The sequence below is a fragment of the Neopsephotus bourkii genome, unplaced genomic scaffold, assembly GCF_033783945.1.
Source record: "Neopsephotus bourkii isolate Nb327-2 ecotype Australia unplaced genomic scaffold, CSIRO-AGI_Nbou_v1 NB_1615, whole genome shotgun sequence".
Taxonomy (NCBI): domain Eukaryota; kingdom Metazoa; phylum Chordata; class Aves; order Psittaciformes; family Psittacidae; genus Neopsephotus; species Neopsephotus bourkii.
In genome coordinates this window covers 981,530-995,840 of record NW_026902090.1, presented here as the reverse complement: position 1 = coordinate 995,840, position 14,311 = coordinate 981,530, and positions in this window count along the sequence as shown.

Sequence of the window (14,311 nt, the reverse complement as noted above, 5' to 3'; positions counted from 1 at the left end):
TGTGTTCCTGGGGCTGGGCTGCACATGGTCCCTTCTCGCTTCTGCGGGTGAGGAAAGGCAGGCGTTTGTGTTGCCAAAAGAATTAACACCCTGCTGTCGTGCCCTGTAAATCTTTCAAGTGTTAGAGGCTGGCTTTACCCCCCCGTGTTACAGTTTAATGGTTTCCGTTGGCAGTAACCTGGCCCTGTGTTCTGGGGTTATGGATTTAAAGCCTGTTGCAGAGGGTGTGAGGGTTGCAGAAAGGTGTTTTCCTGTCACCCAACCAGCAGCAAAGGCCCCATTGCTAAAAGGAAGCAGGAGAATGCAAAGGGATGCACTGCTCTCTGGAAGTGTGGGTGCTGGCAGGAGCTGCCTGGAGAGGATCAGAGGACAGCAGCACTTTGGACCACTTCCCTTGCTCAGCTCTACAGCTGGCAGGCACGGCTACAGCTGCACACAGATGCATCCCCTGAGCTCTAGCACAGGCGGGATGTGCCTGCCTTTGGCTCCCGTTGGAGCTGTGTGTGTGGATGGCCCCCAGCTCTGAGTGCCTCCCTGCTGCCAGCCAGACCACCCTGCACTGCACATAGCCCAGTCTGGGAGCTTGGGCCTGGACCTCCCAAGGCAGAGCCATGCCTTGGCTCTCCTTTGTGCACACCAATAGGTAAGTCCTGCTGGTGGCTACATTGGTGTCCCAGAATAGATCCCCTTCACTTCACAATTGTCATTTGGAAGAGGCTGTGGTGCAGCTCATGCACAGCTCTTGCCCTCTGGCATCAGTGGTACCTGTGGGGTTTCTCCTGCCAAAGGCATATCAGAGGTGAGGGGCAGAGCTGGGCCTTTCTAGGGACCCCAGCTTCTCAGGGGTAGTCTCTCAGAAGCACACAGTGCATGTAGGACAGTCAGTATTCCTCCTACAGGTTGCAGCATCCTTTGGCATCTTCATACATGCCTGTATGAGTGGCTCTGCTCTGAGCTGCAGCAACCCATGGCTGGGGATTACACAGGGGTGTTTTCTGAGGGGTCACTAAGTGGAGATGGGGGTTTCACAATATTTCTCTTCAAGGCACTCTCAGCCTTTCCCCTTCTCTTCCTGCTGCAGGCTTCACTCGTGGTTATCCCTAGCATTTCCTGAACCAGGAGCCTCAACCCTGCCACCTGCACCCTTCTGCTGGAACAAAATTCCAAGGACTGGTGCTGATTTCACACCTTCCTTTCTCATTCCCTCTTGTGTTAGTATGTCCTGAATGTGATCTCCAAGCTAGAAAGCAGCCAGAGGGGCATCCGCAGTGATCTTGCACTGTGGGCAAAACCTGGAAGATGAGGGGCCTGTTCTCTGTGCATCAGCTGGTTTGGACCCCATGTGCAAAAGGCAGTGGGGCAGCAGGAGACTCTGGCAGCAGCATTCCTTGCACACGTCTGCCTGGGGCTGGAGTCTGTACAGCCCTTTTCCCTGTTGCTTTACAGAGTTCAATGTTTCCTCAGCAACAGCAGAGCCCCTTATCTTCAGGAAAGGCTATTTCAGGACCTTGGAGTTAGATGCTGCCAGGTGCCGAGCACCCACATTGCCATGAGGCTTTGCTTTTCCCATGTAGGATGTTCACATTTAAGATCCAGCTTAAGAGGTTCAGTGTGCTCATCCTTGAAAGCTGACAGGACCCCTGTGGGGAGAGGTGCCAGGCATGAACCTGGCTGTGTGATGCTCCTTCCTTGGGACCATAAGCTCTCGAGATTCAGACTGATCCCACACATCCAAGAGCTCAGAGGTCCTGACTCAAAGTAGAGACTGCTTCTGATTCATGTCTGTGCCTCCCCAGCCCAGGGTCCTTGCACTGGGAGCCTTACAAGGGAGCTTCAGCTGCAGAGAGGGGCCGTGGGAGTTTGGTGCTGGGATCACTGGAAATGTGGGCTCAGAGTTGCTCCTGAGAGCTGAGAGAGATGCTCTTCTCCCTATGGCTCACAGAGCATGCAGGTTTGGGGTTCCCTCACCCTCACACCTTCTCTGCTGTCTTACATGTCCCCTGTGCCAAATTCCTGCCTGCCTGCAGGCAAGCCCTTGAGATCAGCCAGTAGTGGTGCATGCTTCAAGTCTGTGCTTGTACAGCTGACAGCCTGGGTTAATTCCCGTGTTCCCTCCGGCAGCTGCTTTTGTGGTTATCATGTGTACTTGTGTTCACACTGGGGCAGTCCGCCAGGGTCACACTACAGTTAAAGGTCCTGCAGTTGAGGGTAAAGGTGCAATGATTGTTCTGCTGGTACCTCTAAGCCAGACACCTGCTCCACTCATCCCACAAACTAGGCACTGCAAACGTTTCCTGCCTCCTCTCAGCAAAAACCTGCAGGGAACAAGTAGGAAGATTAAGGGACCATCAGGTCTGCAGCCTAGTGATAGCAGAGAATTTGGGGTGAAAAAACGCATAGCATCTGGAAAATAGATGTGAAGTTAGAGAAGTGCAAAAACACCCCAACCAAACCCCAAAACAACCCCCCAAAACAAACAAAGCCATCCAAAAATGCAACTGTATTTTTTCTATCAATCCAGGAAAATTCCCTCCTGACCCTAATCTGGCAGTAGCGTTAAGCCTAATGGGTGAGCAGGCCTCTGGGACTATAACACTGGGAGTGCCAATGCATGGGGCCCAGGGCTTGTCTTCAGCACTCTGGAAGAAGGACAACCTCAGTACCTTTAGAAGGAAATGAAGGGGAAAATTGTTCACTCTTCACCTCCAATGTGACCAGCAGAAACCTGGAAGCCTGGAGCTGAAGCAGTGCCTCCTCCAAACAACCTTAGCACTGCTGACTCCTTGGCCAGCCAGGAGCTGTATCCCAGGCTGAGCTGCCTGTGGCCAGGGCAGTTTATGGAGGGAGTTCTACTAAACTGTATGTTAAATTGATCTGGGTTCCTCAGCTCCATTACCCTTCTTGGAAAGCTGGTCCAGAATCTTTTTCATCAAACTTACTCATTATTTTGTGCCATTATTGTACATCTTACAGATTTTCTTATTTACAATTTTCTTGCAGTGTTTCTTCAGAAATACATTTGTCTCCTCTCAGCCTCTGCCTGGCCAGAACAAGCCAAATTCTTCTAGCTGATCTTCATCAGCTGGGGTTTGTTTGTCTCTGTATCCAAATATTCTCTGTGCAGTGGAAATTTATCCTTCCTGGATGCAGAGCTACAAGGATATTCTGAAAGAAGTCTCACAATGCCTTGCGCAATGGCAGTAATGTTTCTGTCTCTGCTAAAAATAGCTTGTCTGATGCATCCTAGCATCATGCCATTCCTTTTTCACAGAAGCATCATGCTGCTGCTTCACATTCATTCTGTAGTGCAGTGAAGTCTTTTTATTCCTTCAGTGCCTCCATTTTATCAGTTTATGGCAAATGTCCTTTCTGCTGGTCCCTAAGTGTTTAAGTTTTACCTTTCTGGTGTAATATTTCACCCTACTTCCCCCATCCCTTGACAAGGTCAAGGTCCCCTTCTTTTTCCTCTATGACAAACTACTTCTCTTAGCACTTGAAATCCCTCCCAACTCTGTGCTGCCTCCGCATTTTGGGAGTTGGCACTTGGCTCCTCTGAAATTACCAACAGATTTACTAAACCTGAATTTATTCCTAAGATCCATGGTTAATATCCTTCCTGCAGCCTGGCCATGCTTGGTTTTGGTGCAGCTTGGACAGCCTCTCCTGTATGGACTCATCTTCACCTTTTTCCTGGTTCATGGTGAATCATCCTCAAGTCTGAATCAAGTGCCTTAGACTAAGAAGCTGCCAGCCTCATATGAGTGTAATTTCTATTGCCCTCTTCCTGTTCCTTTAGGTGTCTCATCGTTCCCTCTGTTGCCCTAATCACCTTTACTGAAACAGAGTAAAACCTGCTTTTGGAGTTGGACTGCAGCTGGCTCGAGTCTCCTCTTCCCCTACCCCTCTCCTTGCTGGCTGTGCATGCACTGGTGCCTGCTCCTTGCTGCAGGTCTGCTGCCTGGCTGATAGAGCACCCTCCCCACTCACTAAAATCATGTTTGAAATAATGCTGTGGGTTACATTGCAATGAATCCATAAGGAAGTTTGCTTTCTGTCTTGTCAGAGGATACCTGAGCCCTGCTGTTCTGGCACTGTTTATTGCCTGGCATTCACTGGGAAATTAAAGGCTATAATTGCACTATTTCTACTCTTTATTCTTCTGGTAGCCTTAGAGATGGCGCGGGTTATGCTCAACACTGTTTCTGTAATGAACCCCTGAGAATACCTGTGCAGGACCCTCTTTACTACCCTTTCTCACACCTTCTCAAGACATATCTTATCCATGTCATCCCTTTTCATGTCCTTACAAAGACCTGTTTTACTAGCGGTGCTTCACAACTTCCTGCTCTCCTGGTGCTCCCAGCTAGCTTCCACGCATGTTTATCTCTGTGGCTTCATTTCAGGCAGCATGCTGTGCCCCCACCAAGCATCCCGACACGTTGGGTTGCACTGTCCTCTGGCTCATCATATTGTCAGTATGCCAAGACTGGGATGTGACCACAGCAAACAGCACAGCCTGTGGAGAAGCCCACAGAATCAGTGGCCACAGGCTGTGCACAATCTTAGAAGGAGAAAAACTTGTACCAGGAATGAATGAGGGAGATATAAGACATGTTTCTAGGTTAACCTCAGAAGATTCTGGTTAAGTGGCAGCTGAGCCTTAGGAAATAACACTGCTAGGACAAATCGATTTAACACCTCCCAGCTTAATTCAAGGGAAACCCACAAGTCCGTGTGAAAACACTAGGCAAAGTAAATCGAGGATGGCTGGAAGGTTTATTCAGTGGGTGAGTTACAAGGTTGTGAAATCATGTATGATATCAGTATTGTGTACAAGCTCTCTTTCCAGGTGAACTGGTGAGTACTGGAAACTGCATCTTTAAATAGCTTATTTTTAGAGGCAGGGAGTATGTAGAGAACCAGCAGAAAATACACTTTCTGTTACCTAGAGACGGTTGGAATGTGTTCCTAAGTAAAGAAGCTCTCCTTAAGTACCTGAGGGCAAAGGGATTCCCAAATGCCCCTTGTTTGCTAGAGCAATGCTGGACTGCCTAACAGCCCTAAGCCATGCAACCCAAGAGTGGACATGCTTGGTTGTGTCATTCGGATTTCGTGATAAGGCTAACCAGCAAAATGCCTACAGCCCATCAAAGGTCTCATGAAGTGCACATGGGACATTCATGGTGTTGTACAATGAAAATGTGCGAACTGGGTAATGTCTGTGTATCAGAACTTGCAAGATCTGGGATTGCACTTAGCATGTAGACAAAGTATGTAATTGGTTAAGGAAATTCACATTAAGTGTACAGAGGAAGATCATAACCTTTGATGAAACACATGGTACAATTCACAAGGAACTAGTTCAGACTATGCTTGGGGTTTTATAGGCTTTGAAGCCTGCCTGATGGACAGTTAGACAACACCATGGTCCATTCTCACCAGTGGGTAAGACAGAGTGCTATCTACAATCTTTTATGAATGAATAGACCTGCAAGGTATATCTGCTCATGAATTGCAGCTGACACTAGAGGAAAATGAATAAGTCAGAGGCCTCCAGATGCTGGTGGAGGCAGACTCCAGAGAAGCCAATGCTATTAATGGCCTGGATAAAAAGAACAGGTCAGAGCAGGACAGGGTCTCTGGAGTGCCAATAGCAACCACAAGACAGGTGACAGCAGCCAACACCAGTTACTGCAGTGGACAGCTGTTCTCCTAATCCCCATCTCTATTAACATCTCTAAACATCTCCATGTGAAAGCAAGGCTGGTGAAGCAGTAACACCTCCTAGAACCTAAAGCTGGGCTCAGTTTTGTCTTTGTTGCCTCTCTTGTGCAGTGCTTTGACTAGTAGCTAATTCCTCAGACCTCGGTGCTTCTCATTTGACTATTCACTTCAGAGCCATTAACAAAGTGTCTGTAAGTTACCAGGGACTGAAATCCAGTCTGAAACCATCAGTCACCACCCTATTATTGCTGCAGTATTTCCTTCAGCCTGCTGGGAGGCACATAATAGAGTGAGACAATTACGAGGCTGGACCCAAACTTCAGCAGAAATCATACTTACACCGTTGCTGTTAAACCACAGCTGCTCTGGAGGTCATGCAGGATATTCAATATGTAGCAAAAAACATTTGGATGTGCACAACTGCCTTTGGTGACAGTAGCCTCTAGTCAAGGCCATTTCTGGTGAATGTTCTTCCCTTAAAGCTCGCTGTTGGGCCCCTGAGTCCCTGTAGGCTTCCTCCTATTGTGTAGAACATGTTTTTATTAGTAATCTTCATGAGTTTGGAAAGCTTCTGTTCAAGAACTATTTGGCTGGCCTGGATGTGTTGGGTTGTCTTTTGGGGGTTTGGTTTTTAATTTAGCTTGGCAGAGTTTGGGATTTTCTATGTTTTTTTTTCTTTGGCCAGAACTTACAACTTTTGAAGGATGTCTTCTTACTTCTAGATGTCTCATTTCTCGCTGCTTAACTGTGCCAGACTTGAAGGTTTTTGTTTGGTTGTTAATATATTTCAAGTGATGGTATATTTAAAGCTTTAAATACAGGGTCTCAATGCCACTGTAAACATTTTGTCCTTTCATCAGCTACTTTAAAATTCTTCTGAATTACTTCCCTGAGTTTTATACTTATTCTCTTTCAAAGGGGAATATACCCACCTCCCCTTTAAGTTACATTGCACCACAGTATACTTTTTTGCTGCTATTTCCTCTCCTGCAGTAATACTGGATCTGAGCACATCGTGTTTGTTATGACAAAGCAACCATTCACTATTACATTTCAAACTCTTATGTACTCTATGTACTACTATGTACTACTAGCGACTAAATCTAGAGTTCATCTTCCACTTGGCTCCTCTAAGTGGTCATTCTAAGAACTATTCATTTATCAGGCCTAAAAATACAGTCTTTGCATCATTCTTTGACATGATATCTACCTGGTCTGTATGGGCATAATAAGTATCTCCCATTATCATTATGTTTTTTTCCTCTGAAAACCTCTTAAAGTCCTCCAGCTGTTTTTCATTCCACTATTCTAGTCAGGTTGTTAATAGTATATGCTCAGTATTACTTAGAAACATGTCCATATAGAATGCTCTCTAGTAGTTTAAACAACATCCCAGGCTTCTTCACCACCACCCCACCCCAATCCTCCTTTCTTTGTTCCTTCTTCATTCCTTCTTCTTGGTTCCTTCTTTATGGAACCTGGATAAATCCCGTTCTAGGAGCCTGAATCATTTTCCGTGGCTTCACATCTTGAGCTGCTGCTCTGGCAATCATCTTACTGAAATGAGACAAGATCTTACATTGGCTTGCATTTCTTTCTTCTTGTTGTTGCTTTTTAAAAATAAAATGCACATGTTCAATGTCTAGCTCTGGGCTCTGCTCCATGAAAATGTCTTCCTTCACCAGATCCTTTTTCAGTTTGCTGAATGTACATTTGTAGCTGAAAAGAAAACTTCTATCACCTTGGAGAAGGGCAGAGGGATTTTCTAGCTCCATGCGCTCCCACCATCTTCTGTAATGGCAAGAAGCATTTTACAGTCACTGCTGATTCAGGTCAGCTTACTGTGTATCACGTTCAGCCTTTTATACCTCCACTGGAGTTCTTACCAGGGTGATGGCAATAGTAAACAATCCTTCATTTCCTTAATACCTAGTCAGAAACTGGCACTACATTTGCACTTTTCACTTCTTCATTACCTAAGCCATCTTAAGCAGAAGGTTGTACACTGCATCAAACAATTTAGTGGTTTCACATCCGAAAGGCTTTAAAGTCCTTGGGCAAGTGCTGTCACAATTAGTCATTTGTTGCTGAGCCTCCAGCACCTCCCTCACACCTTCATAGTGACCACAAACACATTTAACATTGAGCACAGTTTGAACATGGCTGTGAGTGCAGGACATCAATGTCTGAAGCTATCCTTGAGTTATTATATCAGGTTTGGAGCTCTCTCATGAGCAACTTTAAGTTCTCAATCTCTCTAACCTTTGTTTCAGGGACACTGTACCTGTCAGGTTGCTGGTGGGGAAAGCTTATAAGGTGCACCTGCCTCTTCCCCTTGCTTCTCTCTGGTGCTTAGGATGCACTAAACCTTCCTCTGAGTTACCTTCGTGCTTGGTTGACTTAATGTTTTGTTGTTTCCTGTTTCTGTAGCATTTATGGTTTTGGCCAAGCTCCTTAATGACCCAGACCATGTTGTCTGCTAATTACCCTGCTAAGAGCTTTAGAATTATACTGAGGTTGCCACCATTCTTGCAAATTTGGCTGAATCTGACCAAAGCTGGTTAAGTTCCTCCAAATTCCCTGACAATCAGCTGTGGCACAGAGCTGACCCTCTCCCCTCAAGTGGGGGAAAAGCAGAACTCGGTGGTTATCTGTTCTTCAGCAGCAAAATGGCTCATCTCTCACACACATGTATGACCAGCCTCATGTGAATGGAATCGTCATGCGGAGGATATGCTTAGTATGTGTGAGGGACGGCGGCGCTGGAGCGAAGCACACAGAACAGAGCTGAGCCTGCTTTCCTCTGGATCATGGAGGGTGACAAAATCAGCCACAGCAACAACTGAAGGAAAAGGTATCTTGCAACCTCATGCTTCGCTTTGCTAAGGGAAGATGCAAAACTCTGGACACATGCAGGGTAGAAGAATATTCAGTGTTGTATTTATCAACAGCCCTCATCTGAAGGGTTTTCTATGTATGGATTTGGAGGGCATCTGTTATCTTCCTACAATATACCCATTATTGATTTTTTGGGGGCGTTGTTAGTTTTGGGGTTTTGTTTGCTTGTTTGTTTTTAAACACATCCTGAGACTTTTGCAACTACAGCATTATATACTTTCAGCCTCTGATAAAGTCAAAAAAACTATGTCAAGTGTTTGCTGCAGACTGCTCGGCTGTTCCAGCTTTATGCTGATTTCAGGGGAATGTTTCCTCATGCCCTTGAAACAGTTACAAATTGACCTAGTGTTCACCTTGCTGCATGCACCCTTCCTTTTATTACAAAGGTGATCTTTTCTAGTCCATTTATTCAACACTCTAGCTTTCCTGTTCCTCTAATGGGGATGAACTCATTGCTGTAAAACTCAGATTATTACTGTCCACCTTCCAAATCTATTGCTTTCTTTTTACCTTAATATTACAATTACTGACAACACATTGTCTTGTGCACTGAAATCCATCCTAAACTTAATGAATATCTCACTTGCTTTCAGGCTGATTGTCCATCTCTAGTGAAGCTTTTATTGCATGTGACAATAAAACCCTCTGAGATAGGGACCTAATTTCTCCCCCTTCTTTCATCCATCCTGCACCCATTCTGTGGCGGTTTGCAGACCACTACCCAGCAGTGTCAACCACAATGTTTCCTGTCCCCCTGTCTGTGGACCATGGTGTGCATGGCTCTGTGCTGTCTTCAACTTGGCAGCCTCTCCTCTGCCATTCCTGTCTGTTGCAGGACATACAGTTTGTACCCACAGTGTCAAGCTTTGCATAGATGGAGTGACTTCTGCTGCACAGCACATGCTGAATGCCTTGTCAAAGGTTCATTTTGCGTCTCTTCCCATTGACTTGGGTAGACATTTCAAACTGCCGTGTTGGCCTGCGATCAGTCAGTTTTCTCTATTAGGTTGTATTTCAGAGTAGGATGGAGTACAGAGGTTTGCATGAGCTCCTCCCCACAATGGAGGAGAGGGACAAGCATTTCATCTTGGTTTGCATTATGTTAATTTTGTAATCCAAAGTTTGCTTCAGGGATCAATCCTGTCCTCGTGGGAAAACTGGGAAGATAATATCTCTTTCTCATTACTATAAATCATTTAACAAAGGCAATATATTGGAATTAGACCACATTCCCCAGAAGAAGGCATGTTTCTCCTTAACCTTCAGTGAGGTCTCGTCTGTTGCTTTTCTTGACAGGATGTAGTCTGTGTTGGGTTCTGTTTGGCTGGGGGCTCTGTAACAGATCGGGTCACTTGCTTCATCATTTGAGTGCTTCCAGTGTATGGATAGAAGCAGAGTTTGTGTGATATGGTAAATATATGTTGATGGCTGGCAGAGGGTTACTAAATTGAATTTGTGCCTTTTTTTCTCACTAGTCTTTGTTCATACTTGTGATTCAGTGCTGCCCGCCTGAGGCTGAGGTTCCTCACGTTTTCACTGGGCAGATTTCTTTCTCACCTTTCCCTGCTTCCCACATCACCCATCCACAGGCAGGAGCTCTGCCTAATCTGGTCTCTCCCTCAAGCATGGGAGGTGCTGCCTTAGGACGAATCCCAGCCTCCTTGTCTGGGGCCCACAACAAAGACTGACTGAACCTGGAGAAACTGCAACACTCCTGGCTCCGAGGGGACCCATCACTGTCCTGTCAGTGTGCATGCACCTGGCAGTGTGGTGCTGCCTGTAGCAGATCTACAGAAGAATGTTTCACTGGCATATCCACTTTACAAAGCGGGTAGTCTGAGGCTGGCAGTGCTAGCTGCACTTTACAGAATCTTTAGGGCTGGAAGAGACCTCTGGACATCACCCAGTCCAACCCTTCTCCCAGGCAGGGCCACCTAGAGCAGGTTACACAGGAACGTGTCCAAGCAGGTTTTGAATATCTCCAGAGAGGGAGACTCCACAACCCCCCTGGGCAGCTCATTCAGTGCTCTGCCGCCTTCAGCATAAAGTTCTTCTTTATGTTGACATGAAACTTTCTGTGTTTTCATTTATGGCCTTTGGTCCTAATCCTGCTGCTGGGCACCACTAAAACAGTCTGGCACCATCCTCCTGGTACCTGCCTTTGAGATATTTATGTGCATTCATGATACCCCCCTCAATCTCCTCTAGACTAAACAGGCACAGCTCCCACAGTCTCTCCTCATAAGAGGTGCTCTAGATTTCACTGCAGCCAGCCCATTCTGTTCGAACATCTGCTGTGCTGCTGGAGAAGGTGCCACATTCAGAACGGGGTTGCCTCAAGCACCAGCCACACAGGAGCCAATCTCTTGCAAATCAGCAATTTACAGTCCATCCCCTTTTCCCATGTCTGTGTATTCGTACTGCAGGACCAGAGGGGCAGGTGGTTTATGGGATGAAGGGGGAAATCATGCTTCCATTGAATCCCATAAAGGCCATGCGGATTGATGGGGCTGGGGCCATCTTTTATTCCTTCTGCTTCCCTGCCTCTGGCATTTCTGGTGCTGTAACCATACTGGGTGTGGGTGAGCAGACAGGTTACTGCTCCAATGTTTTCTGAGTATTTTTTTGTTCCTATGACAAAACGGATGTTGGAGAGACTTGCTATAGAATCTGCCTTGAACCACTTACCTCTGAGATGCCAGGCCCTGCTCGGTGTTAAGTGAAATTGTCTGCAGCTCATTAACATCAAAGCATTTTCTTCACTGGTCTGGGCAGCTCAGTAGTAACCAGCAGACAAACCAGTGAACAGCTACGCTCTCCACTAAGCTTTGCCTGCAAACAATTAACATCAAAGGGGAGCCACTGTGAAATAGGGGAAAAACAATGTTCCTGCTGCAGCAAGTCTCATGGCAGGTGGGGAAGTGGGGGAAGGCTGAAGCTCTGTCCCAGCTAGAGAGTTTGTGCAAAGACTGCAGGAGGGAGCAGAGGGATGGCTGCTGGGGCCTGCTGATGATGTTGGCCAAGGGAATGTTAGATCCACTTTGGTTTCAACAGAACTGTCCCATCATGTTGCGGGCAGCATGATGCTAGCTCTGGTGTATCAAACCAGTCCAGCCTAATTCTGGGATCAAGTCAGCTCTGCTGTTTTGGTATGTTTGTGATTGCTTACTTAGCTGCTGCTCTAGTTGGGTTTCCTGAGGCCAGTCCCTCTGTTTTTTACACCCTTCTTCTTGATCCACCAGAATACAAAAGTTTTGGATAGTGATTCCAGATGTTGCTGCCTCTTTTAAATAGACCTTGACCTTCTGTCCTCACAGAAGGCCTGTGGAATTAAAATGTTTTTTAGACGGCAGGTACATTCCCTTCCTCTAGCTCTCAAGCACTTTCTACTGCTTTATGTACTGGATCCTCTGGTTTGTGCTTTCCTCATACCCTCTTCCTCTTTGCTTTGGTGATGTGTAAGAAATCCAAGTTATTATATTTATCATGCTAACAGTCTGTGATTAGCCCTGGGGGCCAGCAGGGGTTGGAAAATGAATTAATTCTCATATGTTAGCGATGAGAAGCTTTTTGTGAAGTGCTGCATCAGCACAGAATAGAATAGAATAGAAACTTGGGGCTATCTCAAAGATTTCACTATCTAAACATCAGTATAGGAACAGAGGAGTGCAAAAAAAAAATTAGAACAATAGAACTGGAACTCTCATTAATAAGTGCTGGGGGTCAAGATTGACGATAGTATAAGCACAGTGCGATGTGCCAGCCAGCACACGCTTCCTGCCAGCTCTGCTGTGGGAGCATTAACCTCCAGCCACAGGGCAGATGATAGGAGCTGCAGGGTGCAACCAGAAAAGTTAAAGCTATAAAGGTTCATAAGTCAAAGTCGTAGGATGTGATTTTCAGGAAAGGCACTTTCTCCAGAAGGTAGATGTGCTTTGTGGTAAGGAAAAGCATACCTAATTCTGTTCATGCTTGCTCAAGAAAAAAGGATGCTCAAAACCAATCAGCTGAAGGACTGCTAATACCATCTGGGCAATAGTTAAACTGCCACAGAAGAAGGAACTATGGGTATTTATCTTACCCACCCTAGAAGAAGGAGGGACACATGGAAGCTGTGCACAGGATTGGGTTAGAGAAAGGTGGGGGAGAAAAGATGCTTCAAAGGGCACTTCAGCACTGCCTGAGTGTGAATGGGGAGGGGGACAGAGTCACTGCTGTGTTAGGAGCAGGTCTGCAGCCACTAGGGGAGTCTGGGGGGAAGCTTCCTGAAGGTAGTTAGCAGTAGCAAGAAACCTCTCTAAATTGGAGACTGATACATTTAAGACCAGCATCGAACGACCCAGTTCTCCATCACAGCAGGGATGCAAACTGGCTGCAGAAGAAACAAGGGGATAGTAACAGCATGATGGCCAATATCTCTGCTGCCTGCAAGCTCACCACCACCAAATTTATTCTCTGGGCATCAGAGCAAGAGAAGAATCTTGCAAGGAAGAATTTGCAGGAAGGCTCTCATGAAGACCACAGTGGGCAGGGACTAGTCCTGGTGTATCTGGACTGTTAAGTTGCAAGGTCAGCCACCACTAGTCACTCCAGCAGCTTGTCCACCTGATGTTGTAGCTACCGTGCAGACCACAGACAGAAGTTCCCTGCGAAGCCTAGAGCATTCAAGCAGCAATCCTTTTGTTCCAATCATCTACCTCTCAGGGAAGAAGTACTGCTTCTGTGGTTAGTACAGTGCCTAACAAACTTTTGAACTGATTCTAGCACGAGGCGTGCGTTTGAGTGGAAAGAAGATACCCTGCTGCCAACACAGGGATTGTGGAAATGGAGACACATAGACTCTAGTGGCTTATCACACAGAAAAAGGAGTGGAAAGAAAAGCAGTACATCACCAGCAATTGGAGTGAGGTGCAACTAAGAGGATCATTCCTGAGAAGAGGTGCCCAAAGGGCTTTCTCACTGTTTGTAGCAGAGATATTCCACATAAGTCATGTTTTTTGTCTTTACACCATTAATGGCTTTTAAATCAGGACTGGAATGCCCTGGTCAGTAAACCTGTGTGCTCCACTCATGAAAACAAGCTTCACATTGCCCTCTTCTCAGGGAAGCTGCACGTTTAAATGGGCTTTTGCTTCTTGCTAATCTGGTTGCTGTCTGCTCTGGGAAGTTCTACCTTCTACAGTTAAAAACCTTCCTCTGACTTTCCCCATGGTGGCATTAACAGCCATTAATAACCTGTCCTGCTTCCATTTGGCTTTAGATAGCTCTGTCCCTTCCTTGGAATTCCCACCCCCTGCGACTTCTCCAGTACACAGGCAGAGCAAGCACACCTCCATTTACTTGCTTTTAATGGACTAGCCAAACTGAGCTGACCTGGTCTCCTTTTGTGGGACGGGCTCATTGCTCTTCTACCTCCATGCACGATGAGCCAGCTGCATGCCTTTTGGAGTTCCCTTTGAATAGGACAGCTGGCTTACTGCAGCTGTAACTGCACCTGAATGGTGGCTTAAACACTCAGGAAACATCTTACCTGGGACATCCTACTGCCACATCTGCACACTGCTACCTCTGACCTCTCTGCCTTTCAAACGCCCTAATAGCGTGTGTATTGGCAAGGTGACGGTAATGGCTCCAGCAGTTAGGGATGGGGAGTGAAGGTCATGACTCCTGGGCTTCACTCTGGCCTTGT